General features: G+C 34.9%; 1 protein-coding gene across 1 annotated transcript in view; it reads left to right on the forward strand.

Annotated features, from left to right (window-relative positions):
- The window catches only part of GPC5 (glypican 5), a 1580781-nt gene that overhangs the window by 1012944 nt on the left and 545407 nt on the right, over positions 1-22430 (forward strand). The gene's annotated exons all lie outside the window — the stretch shown is intronic.

The raw sequence follows: 22430 nt of genomic DNA on the forward strand, positions 1-22430 counted from the left end.
GAAAATCTCATTGTCCAAGAAAATAGCTGTTTATGACTCCTTTTTAAGTTGAATTAACCTCAATTTTTTAAATATATCCAATCTAGATTTTTCTATGTATGTGAGATCAAATATCCTTAGAGTACTACCAAGTCCATGTTTATAGATAATTGGTTAGTTAAAACAGCATTTAGTTCATTAGTAACTGGAAAATGGATATAAGCATGGTAGACATCTAGTTAATGTTATACAGCATGTGTCTTTGAATATGTCTCCTATCTTCATGAAATAAACTGAATAAATGTTGCACAAAATCCTTAATGGTTCTTTAAATTTTTCTGGTTTAATGTTGCTGACTACTCAAATATATATGGTCTTTTCATTTGAAATTTTTGAAGCAAACATTTAAAAATAGAAAATAATTTCCCGATCTTAACCTATTAGAGGTATAATAAAACATTCTGCCCTGCAGGACCATTTTTAATCACTAGCAAGGCAAACTGAGAAATACTGGAAACAGAAGATGTTATAGACAATCTCTTATTTATACACATATATCATATATTCACTTCTATACAGCATTTGTCTTTTGAATAGAAGTATTTTGAGATGTATATTGTCACCCTGCTTATTTAACTTCTATGCAGAGTACATCATGAGAAACGCTGGGCTGGAAGAAGCACAAACTGGAATCAAGATTGGATATATTTAAAAAATTGAGGTTGTACATTTGAGATGCACAGTTTCCAAAGCTGCTACAAACGTGTTATTTAAAAAATTTAACATAATCAGGTATTTGTTTCTACTGATCTTCCAGAAGGCATTAACGGACAGTGAAAGCAAGGTATTCTTATTATTATAACAATTTTGTTTAAAACAAATGCTATTTTCTAGTAATTTATGCTTATTAGGTAGCTTAATTTTATGTCTGTATTTTTGCAATGAGTTTAAATGTATTTATGATGCTAAATGCACACACACACAAATATATCTGCAGAAATGTTTATTTCTTTGTAATAGGCCATAAGTATGCAGAGCGTTTGTACCTATGAACAAAAATACGAGGACAAGTACTTTAGTCAGGTGTTTACTTCTTGAAGCAAGTGTTTATTTTTGTCATTTTTCCATATTTCAGCAAAAATAAACTCAGGATAGAAATTAAGTATCAAAAAATAGAAAACAGCTAATAATATCTTAGTATTTAATGTTGAAGAGATGAAATTTGGGCTTATTAATGTCAATCAGGAAATATTGAGATATAATATATTCCCATAATAAATTTATATGCAAATAATTTTTACTTCCAAGGAAGCAGTGATGGCATATAATTATGAAAACAGGTCGAATTTGGGAAAGAAGCTTTTTGTTTAATGACAATGTTCATAATCCAAGCCAAAATTGAATATTAAGCAAGTAGATACGATCAAATCTCAGTATCTATCCCCAGTTTCTGAAATATGACTGAACCTACATTTTAAGTATTTTAAATATTTTTAACACTAAATGCTTATTATTTAGTTACAGAGAAAATAATCTTTGATTTCCCTTAAAAAACTTTATTTTCAAACAATTTTCTAATATTTTAAAAAATGTAATTTTGATTCCTTACTCTTTGAAAGGGCCAGACGTGAAACTGTTAAGGGATGATATGTAAGATCACCCACATGGGTGTACTGAAAAATTAAAAAAAAAAAAAAAAACTTTATTATGGCTCTTATAAAAGCCTAAATATTTGACTTTTACTCCCAAGAGTTATAAAACTCAATTTGACTCTAAGGGATAAAAGTAATGAAAAAACTTTTCTTATGGTTCGTTTAATTCAGCATTTAGTTTCATCAGATAAGCCAACAGGTTGTAAAATATAAAAATATCATCTGAGGAACGTCATCGTGTCAAAATACACTGAAGAGCAAAAGTTGTGTTCATTTGCTTGTTCAAAAATTTTGTTGACTTGCCGTACTCCTTAGATTTTAGACTGATATTTTAATTAGAGATATATTTTAAGAATTATATGGGAAAATAATGAAAATAGTAATTCACTTATAGTCTAATTTCAAGAAAGTTTGAATAAAAAGAAATGTTTACCTTCTCAAGCAAATGCAATATTAGATGAAATATTTAGCTAAATACAAAATTATAAGCATCATAATTTGCTCTGATTATATTCTTAGTAAAAAGGACTTTCCAGGGCTTTACTATTTCACAATAAATTTTATCTTAGCAAGTATTTATGGAGGAAATAAATTTAGGCTTAATCTCTAAAGGCACATTGCTGAATCAGATATTGGTATCACCTTGTAAACATTTGATATTTATGGAATACACTTTTTTACTGTTTAAGATCATACAAGAAAGTGTCATAGTAATCAAATCACAAGATTAAAAGAACTATTAGTATTTATATTAAAGTGTTGTGAATATTTTATGAATTTGTTTTATTGCAAAAAAAATATTGACCTAGAAGAAGCAGAAGATATTAAGAAGAGATGGCAAGAATACACAGAAGAACTATACACAAAAGATCTTCATGACCCAGATAATCACGATGGTATGATCACTCACCTAGATCCAGACATCCTGGAATATGAAGTCAAGTGGGCCTTAGGAAACATCACTATGAACAAAGCTAGTGGAGGTGATGGAATTCCAGTTGAGCTATTTCAAGTCCTGGAAGATGATACTGTGAAAGTGCTCCACTCAATATGTCAGCAAATTTGGAAAACAGCAGTGGCCACAGGACTGGACAAAGTTGGTTTTTGTTCCAATCCCAAAGAAAGGCAATGCCAAAGAATGCTTGATAGTCCCTTGGACTACAAGAAGATCCAACCAGTCCATCCTAAAAGGGATCAGTCCTGGGTGTTCCTTGGAAGGACTGATGTTGAAGCTGAAACTCTAATACTTTGGCCACATGATGCGAAGAACTGACTCATTTGAAAAGACCCTGATGCTGGGAAGGATTGAAGATGAGTGGAAAAGGGGATAACAGAGGATAAGATGGTTGGAGGGCATCACCTACTCAATGGGCATGAGTTTGAGTGAACTCCGGGAGTTAGTGATGGACAGGGAGGCCTGGTGTGCTGCACTCCACGGAGTCACAAAGAGTCGGACACAACTGAGTGACTGAATTGAACAGAAAAAATATATTTTCAAATCTTCTTCATAAATGCCTTGATGACATAATTAAGAGTTGATGTACTGATTTCATAGGTTAAAGTTTATATAAAAATAAAATTTCAGTAATTACAAATGACATAACTTCCTGCCAAATAAAACCCTATTAATAATTTTTAAAATATTGTAATTTTGAGTATAATAAAGTGTTATAAATATTTAGAAAGCATCTATTGAGGGGGGAATTTAATCAGCAAAATGAAGTACAAAGACAAAAGTTATGGTTATGAAAGCAGAGGCACATTGTGGTAGGTGTGGTAGAAAGAAATCACTTGTGTAGTACAAGGATGTTTATAAATTGTCTTGCTTTCATCCTAAAATTTCTACTTTTAACCTTTGGCTTGATATCTTGATTTCTCAATTCCCTAATATCTTATCATGAATTATTTTAGAATTTTCTGGAAACTCTCATCACCTCTAATTGTTTGACTCTTAAAAGCTCTGACCTCTTACCTTTGCAGCTTCTTGCTCAACTCTGCCCTCTTCAATTGCCATGTTGTCCATTGCTTGTAACTCTTAATTTTCTATTTTTATTTTATATTCTGTAGCTTGGTGTTCCCACCCATGTTTAATTAATCATCGGTTCCTATTGATTGCTCATCAGTAACTGATTCTCCCCTGGAACATTGCAATAGCCTCCTAACTAGTTTCTCTGTACCCACTATTGGTAAATATTACTAATAACGATGCCAAATGATGCCTTACTTATGTGAGTATACTGCTGAAGACTCTGCCATTTCTTCTCATTGCTTTTATGTGAAATTTCTAAGTCCTAACAAATGGAAAGTTTGTCACCACTTTGTTACTCCAGCTTAGTTAAGTATTCAGACATCATCTTCAGGGAATTTTTTTAAGCCAATGAGTGGTTTTTGTTATCATATTGCTTTACACACATTTTTTGTACTTCACTTTCATATATTACAACAATTAGTATATCATTTTCTCATTCCATCTAGAACACAATATTTATATATTGAATATTTTAATTAAAAATTTAATAGCTAATATATGAAAGAGTATCATGTTGAGATATGAAGTTCACAACAGCTATTTGTTTTCTGTTTCGTTTAACAAGGAGCCAGTATTTGTCTGATTTCTTAGTTATGAGATAGGTCTGGTGGTGTCTGTTTCTCAGATTGTCAGAAAGTAGTGGGTGTTGAAACACCACTTAGACACTTACTGCAAAGTGATACTTTACCATCAGTTAGATCAATATGTCTGTGCCTACATCCCAGGAGCCAAGGAGAGCAGGAAATTGTTATTTACTGATAGAATTTGGAAGACCAAGTTCAGTTGCCCTGTCTTATGAGAAAGAAAAGTGCTTTCACTTTGATTTTGTGGTTGTGCTAATATTCTTGTCCTTAAACTACTTTTATTTTGCTTCTCTCTGAAATGAAACTGTAATCATGCTGTTACTTTGTTTTTCTTAAGGCTGCTTTATTTCATTTCCTGCATACTCAGATTCTACCGCTTTTGACGAACTAGGCAAACAAGTCTATTTTGAAATGAGTCAGAAATGTACTGAAACATAATGATCTTCCTTCAATTTTTAAATGAACCCATCTTAGCATGATTTTGTAAAATTAACATTTCAATAGCTTCCTCCTAACACAGACCACATTTCAATCAAAGACACCTAGTATTCGCAAAATCAATTTCAAATTTTGAACTAAGCAGCATGGCATTCATCATTAAATTACCTAAATGAAATGTGGCATAGTTTTATATTCTGCCAAAATGTGTTCTAAATAAAATATTTTATCATTTAATTCCTATTCATGTAATTTTACTGGATATATATTTTCTATTCCCATTTTCTCTAATCTATTGTCTAGGCGTATAAAAAAGAGTTGAAGCTGACAACAACGACAAGCCCAATCTCACGTTCAAAAGGCAAAAAATGAAGGGCTGTCTAAAAGATAAGGATGAATAAGAATGCTTTCCTAAAATGATCAGATAGACATACTATTCATGTGACAAATAGCGAAAATCAGTTTTAAAAGGTTACTTTACTTCTCTAAACAAATGTTTCACAGCGTACAACACCCCTGACCCATAATTTTTTAGATATCTAAGTTGTCTTTTCAAAAATTTCACTTAACCCTATTCCAGGAGCCTATCTGTTTTAATAAATATATTAATATAATGTATACCTGTGGTCGATTCATTTTGATATTTGGCAAAAGTAATACAATTTTGTAAAGTTTAAAAATAAAATAAAATTGTAGTTGAAAAAAATAATAGCAGTTAGGGGTTCATTGTGTGTTCTTAAAAATTCTAAAGATTTCTCCCCTTTTATGGTTTCCTCTGTCTCTTTAAATTAACAGTTAATCTTTTTGCTGCCTTTTAGAAAATGAGAAACAATCGACATATAACTACATTAATTTCAGATATATATCATAATGATTCTATATGTGTATAGTGAAATGAACACTACAATATGGCTGTTGTTGTTTTTCAGTTTCTAAGTCGTGTCTGACTCTGCAACCCCATGAACTGCAGGATGCCAGGCTTCCTTGTGCTTCACCATCTCCCAGAGTTTGCTCAGAATTATGTCCATTTAGTCAGTGATGCCATCCAGCCGTCTCATCCTCTGCCACACCCTTCTGCTACTGCCCTTAGTCTTCTCCAGCACCAGGGTCTTTTCCAGTGAATCTGCTCTTCACATCATGTGGCCAAAGTATTGGAGATTCAGTTCAGAATCAGTCCTTCCAATGAATATTCCCAGGGTTGATTTCCTTTAGGATTGACTAGTTTGAATTTTCTTGAAGTCCAAGGGACTCTCAAGAGTCTTCTCCAGCACGACAGTTTGAAAGCATCAGTCCCTTGCCGCTCAGCCTTCTTTATGATCCAACTCTCACATCCATGTATGACTACTGGAAAAATTGTAGCTTTGACTAGATGGACCTTTGTCAGGAAAGTAATCTTTCTGCTTTTTAATACATTATCTAGTTTTGTCATAGCTTTCCTTCCAAGGAGCAGTGTCTTTTAATATGACTAGTTTGCATTTTTCATCACACACATACAAATGTTACTCTTATAAGAACATTTAAAATTTACTCTATCAACTTCCAAATATAGAATATAGTGCTGCAGTTACCATGCTGTATATCCCTGTGACTTATTGTATAACTGACTACGTTATGACCACTTTCACCCATTTCCCACCCCCACTTGCCATCTCTACAACCGCCAATCAATCTTTTCTCTGTAACTATGAGTTTGCTTTTGTTTTACGATTTCACGTATAAATGAAATCATACAGTATTTATCCCTCTCTGACTTACTGTACTTAGCATAATGCCCTCAAGAAAAGACAGAGGAACCAGAGATCAAATTGCCAATATCTGGTGGATCATCGAAAAAGCACGAGAGTTCCAGAAAAACATCTACTTCTGCTTTATTGACTACGCCAAAGCCTTTGACTGTGTGGATCACAACAAACTGTGGAAAAATCTTAAAGAGATGGAAATACCAGTCCACCTGACCTGCCTCCTGAGAAATCTGTATGCAGGTCAAGAAGCAACAGTTAGAACTGTACATGGAACAACAAACTGGTTCCAAATTGGGAAAGGGGTACTTCAAGGATGTATATTGTCACCTTGCTTATTTAAATTATATGCAGAGTACATCATGTGAAATGCCAGGCTGGATGAAGCTCAAGCTGGAATCAAGATTGTTAGGAGAAATACCAATAAGCTCAGATGTGCAGATGATACCACCCTTATGGCAGAAAGCGAAGAACTAAAGAGCTTCTTGATGAAAGGGAAAGAGGAGAGTGAAAAAGTTGGCTTAAAACTCAACATTCAGATAACTAAGATCATGGCATCTGGTCCCATCACTTCATGGCAAATGGATGGGGAAACAATGGAAACAGTGAGAGAGTTTGTTTTCTTGGGTTCCAAAATCACTGACTTTGGAGTCAGTGATTTCATGACAGCAGCCATGAAATTAAAAGACCCTTGCTCCTTGGAAGAAAAGTTATGACCAACCTAGACAGCTTATTAAAAAGCAGAGACATTACTTTGCCAACAAAGGTCCATCTAGTCAAGGCTATGGTTTTTCCTGGATGTGAGAGTTGGACTAAAGAAAGCTGAGCGCTGAAAAATTGATACTTTTGAACTGTGGTGTTGGAGAAGACTCTCGAGAGTCTCTTGGACTGCAAGAAGATCCAACCAGTACATCCTAAAGGAGATCAGTCCTGGGTGTTCATTGGAAGGAGTGATGTTGAAGCTGAAACTCCAATACTTTGGCCACCTGATGCAAAGAACTGACTCATTTGAAAAGACCCTGATGCTGGGAAAGATTGAGGGCAGGAGGAGAAGGGGACAACAGAGGATGAGATGGTTGAATGGCATCGCCTTCTCGATGGACATGAGTTTGAGTAAGCTCCTGGAGTTGGTGATGGACAAGGAAGCCTGGCGCGCTGCAGCCCATGGATTCTCAAAGAGTTGGACATGACTGAACGACTGAACTGAACTGCCTGAATATTTCATTTTATGTATACATACCATACATTCTTTATACATGCATCAATTGATGGGCATTTAGATTGTTTCCAGGTCTTGACTATTATAAATAATGTTATAATGAACATGGGGTGCATATAGTTCTTCAAATAAGTTATTGGTTTTCTTTGAATAAATACCTGTCAGTGGTGGTCTCTATCAAATGATAGCTCTATTTTTAATTTTTTGAGGAACCTTCATACTGTGCACAAGTGTTTATTTTCCCCCCACATCTTCACCAACACTTATTCTTTTGTCTTTTTGATAAGAGCTATTCTGTGTGAGGTGGTATCATATTGTGATTTTTATTTCCATTCCCCTTATGATTAGTGATGTTCAATACTTGCCTCTTGTGCCCATTCACCATTCATATGTATTCTTTGGTGGAATGTCTGTTTAGCTCCTTTGGCAATTTTTTAATCAAATTTTTTTCCATTGTGTTACATGAGTTCCTTGTGTATTTTGGATACTAACCTCTTATCAGATGTGATTTGCAAATATTTCTGTGATTTGGTAGGCTGCCTTTTCCTTTTGTTGATGGTCTCTTTTGCTTTTTAGTTTAATGTTGTCCTATCTGTTTGTTTTTGCCGTTGTTGCCTTTGCCTTTGATGTCATATTCAGAAAAACCACCTTCAGGACCAGAATCAGGGAGCTTATTACTTACTGTTTTCTTTTGGGAGTTGTAGTTTTAGGTTTAATGTTCAAGTTTTTAATCCATCTTGAGTTTATTTTTGTGTACAGTATAAGATAGTGATCCGGTTTTATTCTTTTGTGTGTAGCTGTCCTGTTTTCTCAAAACCATTTTTTGAAGAGATTTTTTCCATCCCTATTGCATTTTCTTGGCCGCTTTCTCATAAATTAATTAGCATATATGCATGAGTTTGTTTCTAAGCTCTCTATTCTGTTCAGTTGATATATGTTTAGCTGCCAATATCATACTGTATTGATTACTATCGTTTTGTAACATAATTTAAAATCAGGTAGCATGATTTCAGCTTTGTTCTTAAGATTGCTTTGGCTATTCAGGGTCTTTTATTTTTTCATATAAATTTTATAATTGTTTTTTTTTATGTTAAAACAGTTAGAATTTTTATTAGAATTGCATTGAATCTGTACATTGCTTAGGATAGTATGGACATTTTAACAGTGTCAATTCTTCCAGTCTGTTGGCATGAAATATTGTTCCTTTATTTGTATCTCTCATCAGTGTCTTAAAATTTTCAGTGTAAAGGTCTTTCACTCCTTGGTTATATTTATTCCTAACTAATTTATTCTTTTTGACACAATTTTAAATGATACTTTAAAAAACATTCTCTTTTAGATAGTTGATTCTTAACTGATAATAGACATATTTGTTTAGATAAGAAATAAAAGACAAAATGGTACAAATAAAATGGTGGCTAATAGCTACACACGAAGTGGAGATTTTAATGATACCATGAAACTAGTATTAACTGAACTGATACCAATATTTTAAAATTATGAAAAATGGTACATTTCTTAAAATAACATAATTTATCAGAACTGATTTGTATTTACTCCTTCAGAGTAAATTTATTTAAAATCTAGAACATATTAAATGTTAAAATATTAGAAGCAGTCCTTTAAAAGCAAAAGAAAGTTAATCAACTGTCACCATTTCTATTCAACATGGTTTTGGAGTTCCTACCCCAGTTAATTAAAAAAAAAAAAAATTACAAGATAAAGTAAATTAGAAATGCAATTGACTTTTATATATGATGTTATCATCTGCATAGAAAACACAAAATAATTCACCTATAAGTTGTTTGATATAATAGAAGATTTGAAAAGGTGCTAGATAAATGGTGTTATATAAAGAATTTTAAATATGGAAAAGCCCATTGCATTTCTATAAACGCAGGAAACTGACAAGTTTAATTAAAGAAGAAAACATTTAAACTTGTATAAGATGACATCAAGTATTTCAGAATGTGTGGGTAGGCATGTTAAGTCACTTCAGTCGTGTCCAACTCTGTGCTCCCTGGTGAACTGTAACCCATTAGGCTCCTCTGTCCATGGGATTCTCTAGGCAAGAATACTGGAATAGGTTAACATTTCCTCCTCCACGGAATCTTTCTGACCCAGGGATTGAACCCTGGTCTCTTAAATCTCCTGCATTGGCAAGCAGGTTCTTTACTGCTAGCACCACCTGGGAAGCCCCATTTAAGAATAGATGTATGATGTAAATATACAGATAAAATTATAAAAATGAAGACTAAATCAATCAACAGGAAGATAATAGTGTGAAATGTTGATACTGTGAAATGTTGTTATCTGCCTAAATTGATCAGTGTTACTGAAATAAGATTCCAAAAGTATTTTTTTATGAGATTCAGTATGATTTTGCAATCAATGTGGAAGTGTAAAGGACAAAGATTAGTGGACTCAGATCAGCAAGAAGATAACTTACTAAATCAAATAAGACTTGTAAATTGTGATTATGAAAATAGTGTGGCATTGGTACAGATAGTCAAATTGATGAAATGCAGATACGTGATTCTATGGAATATTAATACATGATATATCTGAAATACAAGCAAATATGCTTGTTAAGATCTATATACAAAGTACATGTGCATATAAAAATTAATAAAATAGGATAAGCATGGCAATGTAGATTCTCAGACTGTCTTAGATTGTAAGGCAGATGGATGGGATTAAGGAGGAACCATTTGGTTGGTTGTAAATTTTGTTTTGGGTAATATTCATAGTACAAAATTTATTGAAAATAAATAATTGAATATTTAGCAGTCTATGCATAAACAGATGATCAAGATATATATTTATATAAATATCTATATATAATGCACAGAGGCTTATGGTTATTCCAGTGATTTGTGTAGATCAAAATTCAATACTGAACATAGTTTTAACGGCTTTTTGGGTATGGATAAACACTGACTCCATTGGCTAGGACACTAAACGTCTGGCACTCAGTGATTCTCTATTGTAACCAACCTACTATCGATTAATGCATTTTGATATTAAAATGTATATTTAACATGAAAGGATTAATAAAAATGTACACACACACTCAACACCACACACAGTTGGAAGTCTTTAGCTGTTTTGAATCTAAATGTACACATCTTACTTGGAACAGTAAATTTTTTTAGAACTCATTATATGCCTAATGATCAAAAGAACAAAGTTCATAAACAGATTTGTCTCCTTCTGTGCATTCTCTCAGTAACTCATTATCCACATTTTAATATTTGTTTTAGATTTGACCTTGTCAAAACATAATATATGATGATTATAAAGTTACACATGCCCTGAACTGGTAGCCAGTAAAACTTTTGTTTAATAATTTGACAGGTAATTCTGATCATAAATTTTGTTGACATAATTTTCACTAAGGAATCATGCTATTTTGTATTAAATTATGGATTCTCCTTGTCACTTCCTATTGATTATGACCATAGTAATACAGCTAAGATATATATAGCTTTTGCCTTAAAAATATCTCGAAGTATTTTATCAGGATTTTAAAATACTTTTTCCCCTTTATCAGTTAGAATTTCAAATAGAGAAATGATCTAGGTAATAAATTTGAGTAAGCAATAGTAGAAATGGGACTAGAGCCCATTTTGTACAATTTCAGATTCCTATTATTTAAAACTTATTCTTAAAATCATCTAACATTATATAGAATTTACTATGTACCAGATACTATTCTAGGCAATAATGCTGGTGATCCTTTTAATGAATGAGATAACATATAAGCAAAAATAAAGATAAAGCTAGATATTAAGATTTAAATGTGTGTATAGTACTGTAATGAAAGAATGGGCTAGTGCTGTGTTACGTGTAGTCAGAGCATCCTATCTCTGGGATATAAACTGAGATCTGAGCCTCAAGGAGTCAGTCATATGGGAATCAAGGGACGAGCACTGCAGACATAAACAGCACCTGTGCAAAGGTCCTAGACTGGAAATTACCTTTGGATGCTGGAGAGCATTGTATATAATAGAGAAAAGTGATATTCAATTGCCAAGAAAGAGGACAGTAGAATTGACTGATGGACATGGGACTAAATGCCCTACATTTGAATTACCTTTATGGAAAGTAGTTAAGAGAAATAAATTTTTATCAACATTAGCTCAGATTAGGAGAAGGCAATGGCACCCCACTCCAGTACTCTTGCCTGGAAAATCCCATGAATGGAGGAGCGTGGTAGGCTGCAGTCCATGGGGTTGCTAGGAGTCGGACATGACTGAGTGACTTCACTTTCACTTTTCACTTTCATGCATTGGAGAAGGAAATGGCAACCCACTCCAGTGTTCTTGCCTGGAGAATCCCAGGGACGGGGGAGCCTGGTGGGCTGCCGTCTATGGGGTCGCACAGAGTTGGACACGACTGAAGTGACTTAGCAGCAGCAGCAGCAGCTCAGATAATCTCTGGTTCTATAGCATTTAATGTTCTTAAAATTGATATGCTACTGATTAAATCATCATCTGTATGTGTATATATTTATATATATATATATGTATTTAATCTATTTGGAGAGAAGTTATTCACCTTGAAAACTAAAGTGCTCTAGAATATTTTGTGGTTTGTATGCAATATGACTTGATTTTGAAGACTGAAAAATAAATATCAAAAGTTCAAAATCAAAAGTTCAATGAAAAAACTATTTCAGTCTATTTTTATGAAGCTATAAAAATAACAGCTTCATCACCTTATTATATTTGAAGTAATCTAAAGAAATGTCCTCTGAATCCGTGATATTGACACCTATGGACCCTGCTTCCCTGTAGCCTCTCATGTTCTTTGCCCTTTGCCTTGCTCACTCCCACCCTGGAGAAGAGCTGTCCCAACCTGGAGAAGGGGTGCACCCCTGCTTCTCACAGCACTTACAGACTGCTGAGCCCCTTTGAGGTATTTGCCATCAAATTGTATATGTGGATCTCTCTTTACAGGCATACCGTCCTCCTCATTTTCCTTCTTTGTTAAAGATGATAGTACCTGCATTACTGTCTTCCTCTTAAACAATTTCTTTTTCTAACTGGATTATTCCATACCCACTTAGCTGATTGACTTCCCTGGTGGCTCAGACAGTTAAGCGTCTGTCTACAATGTGAGAGACCTGGGTTTGATCCCTCGGTTGGGAAGGTCCCTGGAGAAGGAAATGGCAATCCACTCCAGTACTATTGCCTGGAAAATCCCATGGACAGAGGAGCCTGGTAGGCTACAGTCCATGGGGTTGCAAAGAGTCGGATACGGCTGAGCGATCTTCACCAGTCTTCTCCGTAGCTGATTAGTTCAACATCCTGACTTCTCCGTTCCTTGTTCTCACTCGCAACAGCCCCTGACTGTCCATTCACTTCAGGCACCTACTTAGGAACTATACTCTCCTTCTTTATATCAATACTTATTTGACTGCTGCTAGATGTCTCAATGGAGAAGGCAATGGTACCCCACTCCAGTACTCTTGCCTGGAAAATCCCATGGACAAAGGAGCCTGGTAGACTGCAGTCCATGGGGTTGCTAACAGTCGGACACGACTGAGTGACTTCACTTTCACTTTTCACTGTCATGCATTGGGGAAGGAAATGGCAACCCACTCCAGTGTTCTTGCCTGGAGAATCCCAGGGACGGGGGAGCCTGGTGGGCTGCTGTCTATGGGGTCGCACAGAGTCAGACACAACTGAAGCGACTTAGAAGCAGCAGCAGATGTCTCTAGGCCCTCAATTCCTCATAATTTGGCTTAGATTCACATTGTCTCTTATTGATCACTCCACTAAAGACACCAGTTCCTTTGACTCCTTTCCCATCATCATTCCTATGAGGCAAAACCTCAGCCCTATTTTAAATTCAGCTCTCTGATCGCTTTTGCTTCTCTCACAGTAAACAAAATCCCAAAGTCATAGGTGATCAAAACATTTAGCACAGTCCTTGTATATTGTTTAATTGATTCATTCTTTAATCAATTTTTTGTATAAATAGACATTGATAATACACATACTTATGAGATAATATGACCAAAACAGCAAAGAGTCCCAGGGTGGTTAGAGGGGAATGAACCAGAGCAAAAATTGGGGGATAAAGTCAGAGCTGATGAGGGAAGGAGAGGAGGAGCCAGAGCAAGTGATCCTTGAACTCTTCAGCATTTACTTAGAGTGAAATGGAATGTTCTGGGGGGTTTTGAGCATTACTGTGACAACATGTGGCTCTAGGGGAGAAAACATGAAACCAGGGAGAGGGAGACCAATTAGGTAGTTATTTACATATCCCCAGTTGGAGATTATCGTGTCTTGGGCCAGACCCTCCCTGGTGAAGATGGTAGGAAGTTATTTTATTTTAGATATATGTTGAAGAACTGAATAGATTTCTTGGTGGATTGGATATAGATGTGAGTGAAAGAGAGTCAACAACGGCTCGGTTGTGTTCAGCCTAAAGAACTGGAGAATGAAAATGCCAGGTTATAGAGAAGATAGAGAGTAAAGCAATTATTTATAATCTGATCCAGAATACCATCAGCATCGAAGTGCAGGAAGCAAGTAAGTAGTGTGCATTACAAAGGTCACAAACATGAATGTCTGTAAGAACAGATGAGTTAGACAAATAGGTAATGTGAACTTGACATAAATAACAAAGATTGTTAGCCTCAGTTTTGGGAAGGCAACATAAAATGGAGGGAACCAAGAAGCTTATGGTCCTTCTGTCATGTTCCATCATGTTCCTTCTCATCTAGCAAATGATCGGCATGTGGGAGTTTAGGCGCTGTCACTGAGTCTACCATTTAATCCAGGGAAGCAATAAACCTGGATTTTTAGCAGTAATTTTATTGATAAAATTATATAAATTATTTATAAATTAAAAATTATTTTTATAAAATAGCATTTGATAAGGCAAATTAATGAAAGAATAAGCACACAGAAAAGAACAATAACAACAAAGAAAGAAAACCCTTGGTCACAAAAGTCTATAGGCCTTAACTTGCAATATTTAGGGTGATAGGAAAACTTTAATTAAGCCTTGTGATCAGGAAGACTCAAACTTGAGTCCCATCAGGGCAAATTACAATGCTGGCTTACCATAGAAGCCAAACATTTAATTTCTCTGAGTTTCAGGCTCCTCCTACAAAAACAGAGTAGTTAGATTCTAAATTCTGCATATCTACTTAAGATTATGGATCAAGATTTTGATCAGGGCGACCTATAGGTGAAGAAAGCTGTCATATTTATGAAATCACATGAGCTGAGAGAGAGAGAATAGTTTCTTTGTTCCCCAAAGACAACTTACTAATAAATTTGTGTCTCATGGGACTGAAGTTTGTGGCTTCGTGGATAGCTTCCGAGTTCAACCACAATATAACCTGTAAAAAATGAGATGTAGACAGTCCAAGAATAGGATAATATTCTTGGCTTTTAGGAGTGGAAAGTGTCCCTATGCAGAATGAGGATGCTGATCATTTATCAATAAACTGAAGACAAAGACCTGGCTCAACAAATCTAAACAGATTTTAGAATTATATCTAATAATCCATTAGTAGAGTTGCTGGAAAGTAAAGTGATGTTTCTCAGAGTTCTGCTTGACATTCCTATGTCTGACTTGGGCAATACCTTAAACAGCTGGTGATCTACATGGATAAATTTGTGTAAATACAAGACACAGAAGTTTAAATTCAAACGTTGCATTTTTGCTATAGTCCTTATTCTAAATCTTTTTTTTTTAATCTTTTTAGAGGCAAGTTCCTCGACCATAATATTGAGATAATAAAAAATAATTATTACTGTACTACTAACCCTTTAGCTTAGGGAGAGGTAATGTAGAAGAACGAAACAATCTTCTTCTACTTTATCTTCTCACTCAGTGAAAGTTTTATGCCTTTCTGTAACTCACATTGCTCTTATAGATGTATAAGTGAGTTTGTGTAAGCATTTGTGGTTGTTCTCTCATTTTTATTAGATTGCAAAGATTGCTTTGTAGAAAACTGCATTCAGTCCATAAATAAGAAAGCTTATAGAGTGGATATTGTTATTGTACTGAAGAAAATTAGAAGATAGAGACAAATTTGTGGAAATGTGGAAACAGTAAAGATAAAACACATGAATAAGAATCAAAAGATCGTTTGGTGGTGTTAAAATGTGACCACAAAGACTGTTAACTGGTTCTTCTTAGTCTCTATCAAGAGAGGCAAAGATTATTGACTGACCAGGACAAGGAGATTTAGCTCTGTTAACAGAGAGAAATTGGCCAAGACAATTTCAGTCATTAATTTTAGTTATAAAAGAGGCTTACATAGCCTTGTTTTCTCAGCACAGTCACTAGCAATTCTTCTGCCTTTTAAAATTCAAGTACATAATTTATCCCAACAGAGGAGAAAGGGTGGGTTTTGTTGGTCTTTGATTTCTGTCATCACCAGGAACCCGAGTGCAAGTGTCAGATGTTGAGATGTCACAGAAAGCATTTTCCGTAGGATTGAATATCCATTTCTCAATTCATACATTGCTCTTCATGTTAAACAAGCTGTGTTTGCTAAAAGTAGCTGAACTCTTGTCTTAGGTTTTAACCAATATCCCTTTAATGCAGACACAAAGATCTCAGATATCCTTCTATTTCTGTCCAAAACAAAGTAACAGGAATCAAGTTTAGCTTCATGTCTTAAACAACTCGAAAAAGAGATGATGTAGATCAGACAATGATTTTCATACATTGGAAATAAAAGCAAAGGGAAGGGAAATGGACAAAGAACTACAGGCACCTCAGCTCACTCTTAGCTTTCCCAGGCCACTGTATAGGAAAGGGAAGTAAACAGACCTCAGAAGTCTCAGTGAGTTGAGAAAGCAGAAGCCAGAGTTCCTGAAGGCCAAGATGGCTAGAATTTGTGAAACAAATATCAGAGAAGATGGAGGATGAGAGAGATGGAAGGAGAGAGAGAAAGCCCTATGAAGAGAGTGACCCTCAAGTCTTTGTTTTGGTGCTGATTACAAAAGCAGAAGAGAGAATTACCCAAAATCTAAGAGAAAAATATTGGAATAGTTCCTGTTCCCACCAACCAGAATGGAAATCTTATAACACACAGGTTATTTGGTAGAATTGTCAGAAGGTTCTCTTATCAGTGGGGTTAAGTTGGCCCTAAATGAAAGCTGTTTTTGAGTTGCCTTTATGAAACTTAAAAACAAGCCTTGAAAGCATTTAACTATTTTCAAATAATTTGCATGCCAGAACGAAGGTCAACATTTTAAAAAAACATGAAAATGCAGCAACTAAGATTGTAAAATACGCAGTGACAATCACAAGTACTCTGGTAGGCAAAGAAATGAAAATGTCATCCACATTTAGGAGATAAATAAATAAAAATGGCGTCAGACTGAAAAATTTGATGGGCCTAGTAGACAATGATGACAAAACAATGCTTATAGTTACTCTCCATATGTTCACGATAGTAGAGGAAAGCATGTGCGTGACTTGGAGAGAAATAGAAGATACAAAATAAAAGAGCTGAGAGGTATTTTATTAAGCTTGTAAATTTGAAAATTGGAAATCTGGCTTGTGAAAACTGAAATTCAGATGACTACATTGGTAGTATTCTGCAATGATACCCTATAGGGTTTACTAGGATATGGACTCATTCATCTTTTGCCCTCTGGTGGGCAGCACTGTACTAAGCCTATAGTTCCTGTAGTTAAATACTTAGTGTTTCCTGAAGAAATGTGCTAGAAACACAAAACTGGCCTTAGGTTATGTTTGACTATAACAAGGCATGAACCTGATTTTCAAATATTTTCCTGATTTTAGTAAATTGTAGAGGACATCATGTTTAGAGATTGTGATATTATGGTATATTTCTACTCTTGAGATTCAACATTGATTTTGGAAATATGTTTTCATCTTGCTAATAGAGGATTTAGCATTGATCCTAAATAGACTTATATAGCAGTCTTCCTATAAGTTTAATGTCTCTCTTTCTTTTTCCAGTTGAGTCTGTGAGAATAGGGAACAATTAAACCATGTATTCCCAGAGGAGTAATAATATAAAGTGAAGTATATTATATGAGTAAAATATATCAATGTATTGTAAAAGACAGCAAATAAAGCTCTGCAACTATTATTCAAAAACAATATATGTAAAAGCAAGAAGCTCTCTACTCCAATTCTGGTTTTCTCCCTTATTGTCTCCCTATAATTGGATGAATATTCCACTTAACATTTTTAATTTGTAATTTATTTGACTAGTGGTTTAGTACCCTGTAGGAATGAGTGCCTCATGAATAACTTTCATTAACACAGGCAAACATGAGTAATAGAAGGCCTCAATAAAGTTAGCATTATTGCATCATTAAGTTTTTTTTTTCCTGAAATTCTTCACATCTTGAGTGCACTAATAGATGTTAAAACATTATTTTATAAGGGCAATTCTGGTTTAATTTTTAAAAAAACGGAGTGTCTGAACAGATAGACTTGGATTTGAGTGTTTTATCTGACATTGCAATTGAAAGTTAAGGCCACCCACACTTATTACAGCTATTGCTGTTCTATTAAGTATTTGTCAGAAAGGAAGACAGAAGATTACTTTCTTTTGTACATCTAGAGCATTCAGCACTATACCTAAGAAAAAAATGTCACCCAGGCATCAACACAAATTTCATTTTTTGATTGAAACTCTGATAGTAGTATTATTCAGACATTGGCATTAGTGCTTCAAGACTAGTGCACATATCACACAAATACAGTTCTGTTATTTGAAAAGTTCGACAGAGGATTTGGGAATTGACAGGTTGCAAAAATATTTGATTTGCAGTTTACTTGGTATACTTTCAGCATTATTGTTGCCTAGATTTATTTTACTTCAAAGCATAGTTTGAACTTCTCTGTATTGAATCATCATTTTACACTCATTTCAGACAGAACAGCTATATTAATAATCCATTTGATTTGTTGCTACATGTCGCATCTATACTGGTAATGCATACAAAGAAACAACCAAATACAAAACGGAAAAAGATGAAAACCGACCACATTAATCAGAAAACTCCCAAGTGCAGAGTTGGTAACGTTAGACTATCTGCTTCTAAAACAACAGAGAGTGATAGCTTCATAGCTGTGAGACTTAATCTATCCCATATCCCATAAATTTATAAACAAATTCATCACTATCACACTTAAACCATATTTAATTTTAATCACCCTGATGCATTCACTAAAAGTAATGTTTAGAAGGTCATTGGCTCATTTACATAGTTGGAGTTCTGTTGCCACAAAATTTCTCTGTAAAACAATGACATTCTAATGGATATGCTTATTGATATTTTCAGCAGCTAAAGCATTTTACTTTGTTTGTTCAAATTCTTGTCACTTTTTACCTTTCTCATAATATCAGTGACAAAATCTGAGGTTGATAAGAGATACTTTGTACTCACTATATAACAGATTAGTGATCATGTCATTTTTTATTTTAAAATTATTTTTTCATTTTTTACTTCCACCCTAAGACCCTTAAATTCTGGATGTATATCCTATTTACTTGCATAATTACAAAGGTTTTCCATTTCCTTCTTAATTTGTAAGGCAATTTTTTTGGGGAAAAAAAAAAGTGTCTCTAGTGTCTTTGTGACCTGGAATGAAATATGAAAAATAGCAAACATTGGATTTTCCTCAGTGATGGAAATGAGGGCAGTGTATGTGAAAAGGCTTCCAAGACCCTTTTTAGGATGGATACATCAGTTATATTTGTGGGAATGGTAAGCAGTAAAGCATTCAGTTACTAAAGATCTTTTATTATCACCAGTGAGCTGGAAACTGTACTCATAACCTCAGAAACAAACTGGTAAAAATTAAATAAAATCCTGAATTATGAAGTTTGTAAGAGTAACAAATAGCTTATGAGTTAATTATTATTTAAATTACTTTAAAATGCTAGGTATCAACTTTATATTCCTTTGAAAAGCTGGAGTCAGACTAATTAACTAAAGCCAGGCATACATATTTTTGAACGGAGGACTCCCTTTAGTTTTCCAGGGAGAAGAGTAATTACTGGCTTTCAGTTAATGTTCTTCATGTATGAGAAGAAAAACTGTCTTTAGGTGTTGTAGTCAGGCATGAACTTTATGCACTGACTTCTCTTTCCCTGTGCACCATCTCAGTGATATTTGTCCACATAAAATTTGAACTCATTCATAGACCAAACACATCAAGGTAATATTTGTTGAACACTTAACTGTTTGCAAAGCACTAGGAGAGCCTGGGGTGATGTCACGATAAGAAAGATATAATCTCAGCCCTCACAAAGATGACAGTGAGTAAAAATGTAAGACAGTTGATTATTAGATTCTAATGTAATAACTGTCATATTATCATTGCATCTTTAGAACTATTTCTAATGTCTTGTTGCTGTATTTCCTTTGGTACCCCATATAATAGGAGTTTCCCAGGTGGCGCTAGTGGTAAAGAATCTGCCTGCGAATGCAGGCTAGATGAAAGAGATACGGATTTCATCCTTTGGTTAGGAAGATCCCCTGGAGGAGGGAATGGCAACCCACTCCAGTATCCTGGAGAATCCCATGGACAGAGGAGCCTGGCAAGCTATAGTCCATAGGGTCACAAAAAGTCGGACATGACTGAAATGACTTAACACGCATGCACATCCAATATAGTCCACTGAATCAAATGTGCACCCAATAAGTGAAGCCTGAATGAATAAAACTGGATATCAGTACCACAAACTATTCCAGGAAAACTGCTTTATGGGTCTTAAGCTATTTGCTCAATGAACTTCAATAAAAATGAATTAAGAGTAGTGATAGCATCAAATCTCAGAACTTCTCATCATAAAAATCCTTGCAGTTTAATGCATAATCACTTACCATTAACATTTCATTTCCCTATCTTTTGCCTGTGTTGTATTATATGTAGTAATTAGAATTGATTTTTATAGTATAATTTCACAAGATACCAAAATAAGTACTCTGCTAAAGGCCAGAAAAAGATTTATGGTATACTCTCAAATGCTAACTCTGATTCTATTAAAGAAAATCAACAAGTGTTTAATAAACCTATGTAGTCTGATATTCATTCAGTTCAGTTCAGTTTCTCAGTAGTATCCGACTCTTTGTGACTCCATGGACTGCAGCACTCCAGGGCTCCCTGTCCATCACCATCTCTCAGAGTTTACCCAACTCATGTCCATTGAATCATTGATGCCATCCAACCATCTCATCCTCTTTTGTCCCTTTCTCCTCCTGCCTTCAGTCTTTCCCAGCATCAAGATCTTTTCAAATGAGTCAGCTCTTCGTATCAGGTGGCCAAAGTATTGGAGTTTCAGCTTCAACAGTCCTTCCAGTGAACACCCAGGACTGATCTCCTTTAGAATGGCCTGGTTGGATCTCCTTGCAGTCCACGGGACTCTCAAGAGTCTTCTTCAACGCCACAGTTCAAAAGCATCAATTCTTTGGTGCTCAGCTTTCTTTATAGTCCATTAGGCATTGTCAAATATGTGTTTTCAGGCAGGTTCTTCTTTAACACTACTTTAGTAAATACTTTTCCAGAAGGCTTCTCCATCACTCTAGAATCATTAAATCATTATTTTAAAATTTAAGGGTGATGATTTTTTTAGAATTTAAGATTTCTTGGTATCACCTATTACTGCTTAGAATTTGAATGTATTTATGTAATTATAAGTGGTATTTCTGAGTATAGAGAATTTAGCTGAGCACTGAAACATTAGATTGGCTAAAACAAACTTGGAAATCTATATAAAAGATGAATATGAAATAATTTGATGAAATGTGTAGAAATGTTTCATGGCCATGGCTTGGGGAAGGCTATTAAAACTGTTTTCTTCTAGTCCCTTATAACTTAAAATATCTGGTTCTTTCTTATGTTCATGAATTTTAACAAGAGGACTGTGTTGTTCACCTACTGAGATTTGAATGCAAAATGCTTAATTTATTTTCTATTAAAGGGTCAATAGATTTGTAGTTTCTGAATTGCAAAATGCACAGGGCATCATTACTGTAGAGTTATTGTAAGATGGGATAAGGGTGCCAATTATATCAGCAAAATTGATGATTCTTTAAGATGGGAGGGAAACTCCACCTACTTAATTTTCTCTAAAAAGTGGAAATCAGTGGTTTGCTTAAAAAATTTTAAGATACAAAGAAACAGAAGATATTGGCATGTCAATCCTTTTTATCTAACATGTTAAATGGAAAATAAGATGCCAGTCCAGGTTCAATGCACGATGCTGGATGCTTGGGGCTGGTGCACTGGGACGACCCAGAGGGATGGTATGGGGAGGGAGGAGGGAGGAGGGTTCAGGATGGGGAACACATGTTTTAAAATTATTAAATTTAAGAATAAAAAAAAAAAGAAAAAGAAAAGTAACTGAGTCACTTCCAAATATGTTTAACAAGCATTATCCACTTACTAACGGAGAAGGCAATGGCAACCCACTCTAGTACTCTTGCCTGGAAAATCCCATGGGCGGAGGAGCCTAGTGGGCTGCAGTCCATGGGGTCGAGAAGAGTCAGACACAACTGAACGACTTCACTTTCACTTTTCACTTTCATGCATTGGAGAAGGAAATGGCAACCCACTCCAGTGTTCTTGCCTGGAGAATCCCAGGGACGGGGGAGCCTGGTGGGCTGCCGTCTATGGGGTCGCACAGAGTCGGACATGACTGAAGCGATTTAGCAGCAACTTAGCAGCATCCACTTACTACTATAATGTTTAGTTGTGTTTCACTCTTTTAGAAAGCAGTTACTGTCCAAAGTGCATTGACTGTAAATGTATGTATCATCAGTA

This window comes from Bos indicus x Bos taurus, chromosome 12 (genome assembly GCF_003369695.1).
Source record: "Bos indicus x Bos taurus breed Angus x Brahman F1 hybrid chromosome 12, Bos_hybrid_MaternalHap_v2.0, whole genome shotgun sequence".
In the NCBI taxonomy this organism is placed as follows: Eukaryota; Metazoa; Chordata; class Mammalia; order Artiodactyla; family Bovidae; genus Bos; species Bos indicus x Bos taurus.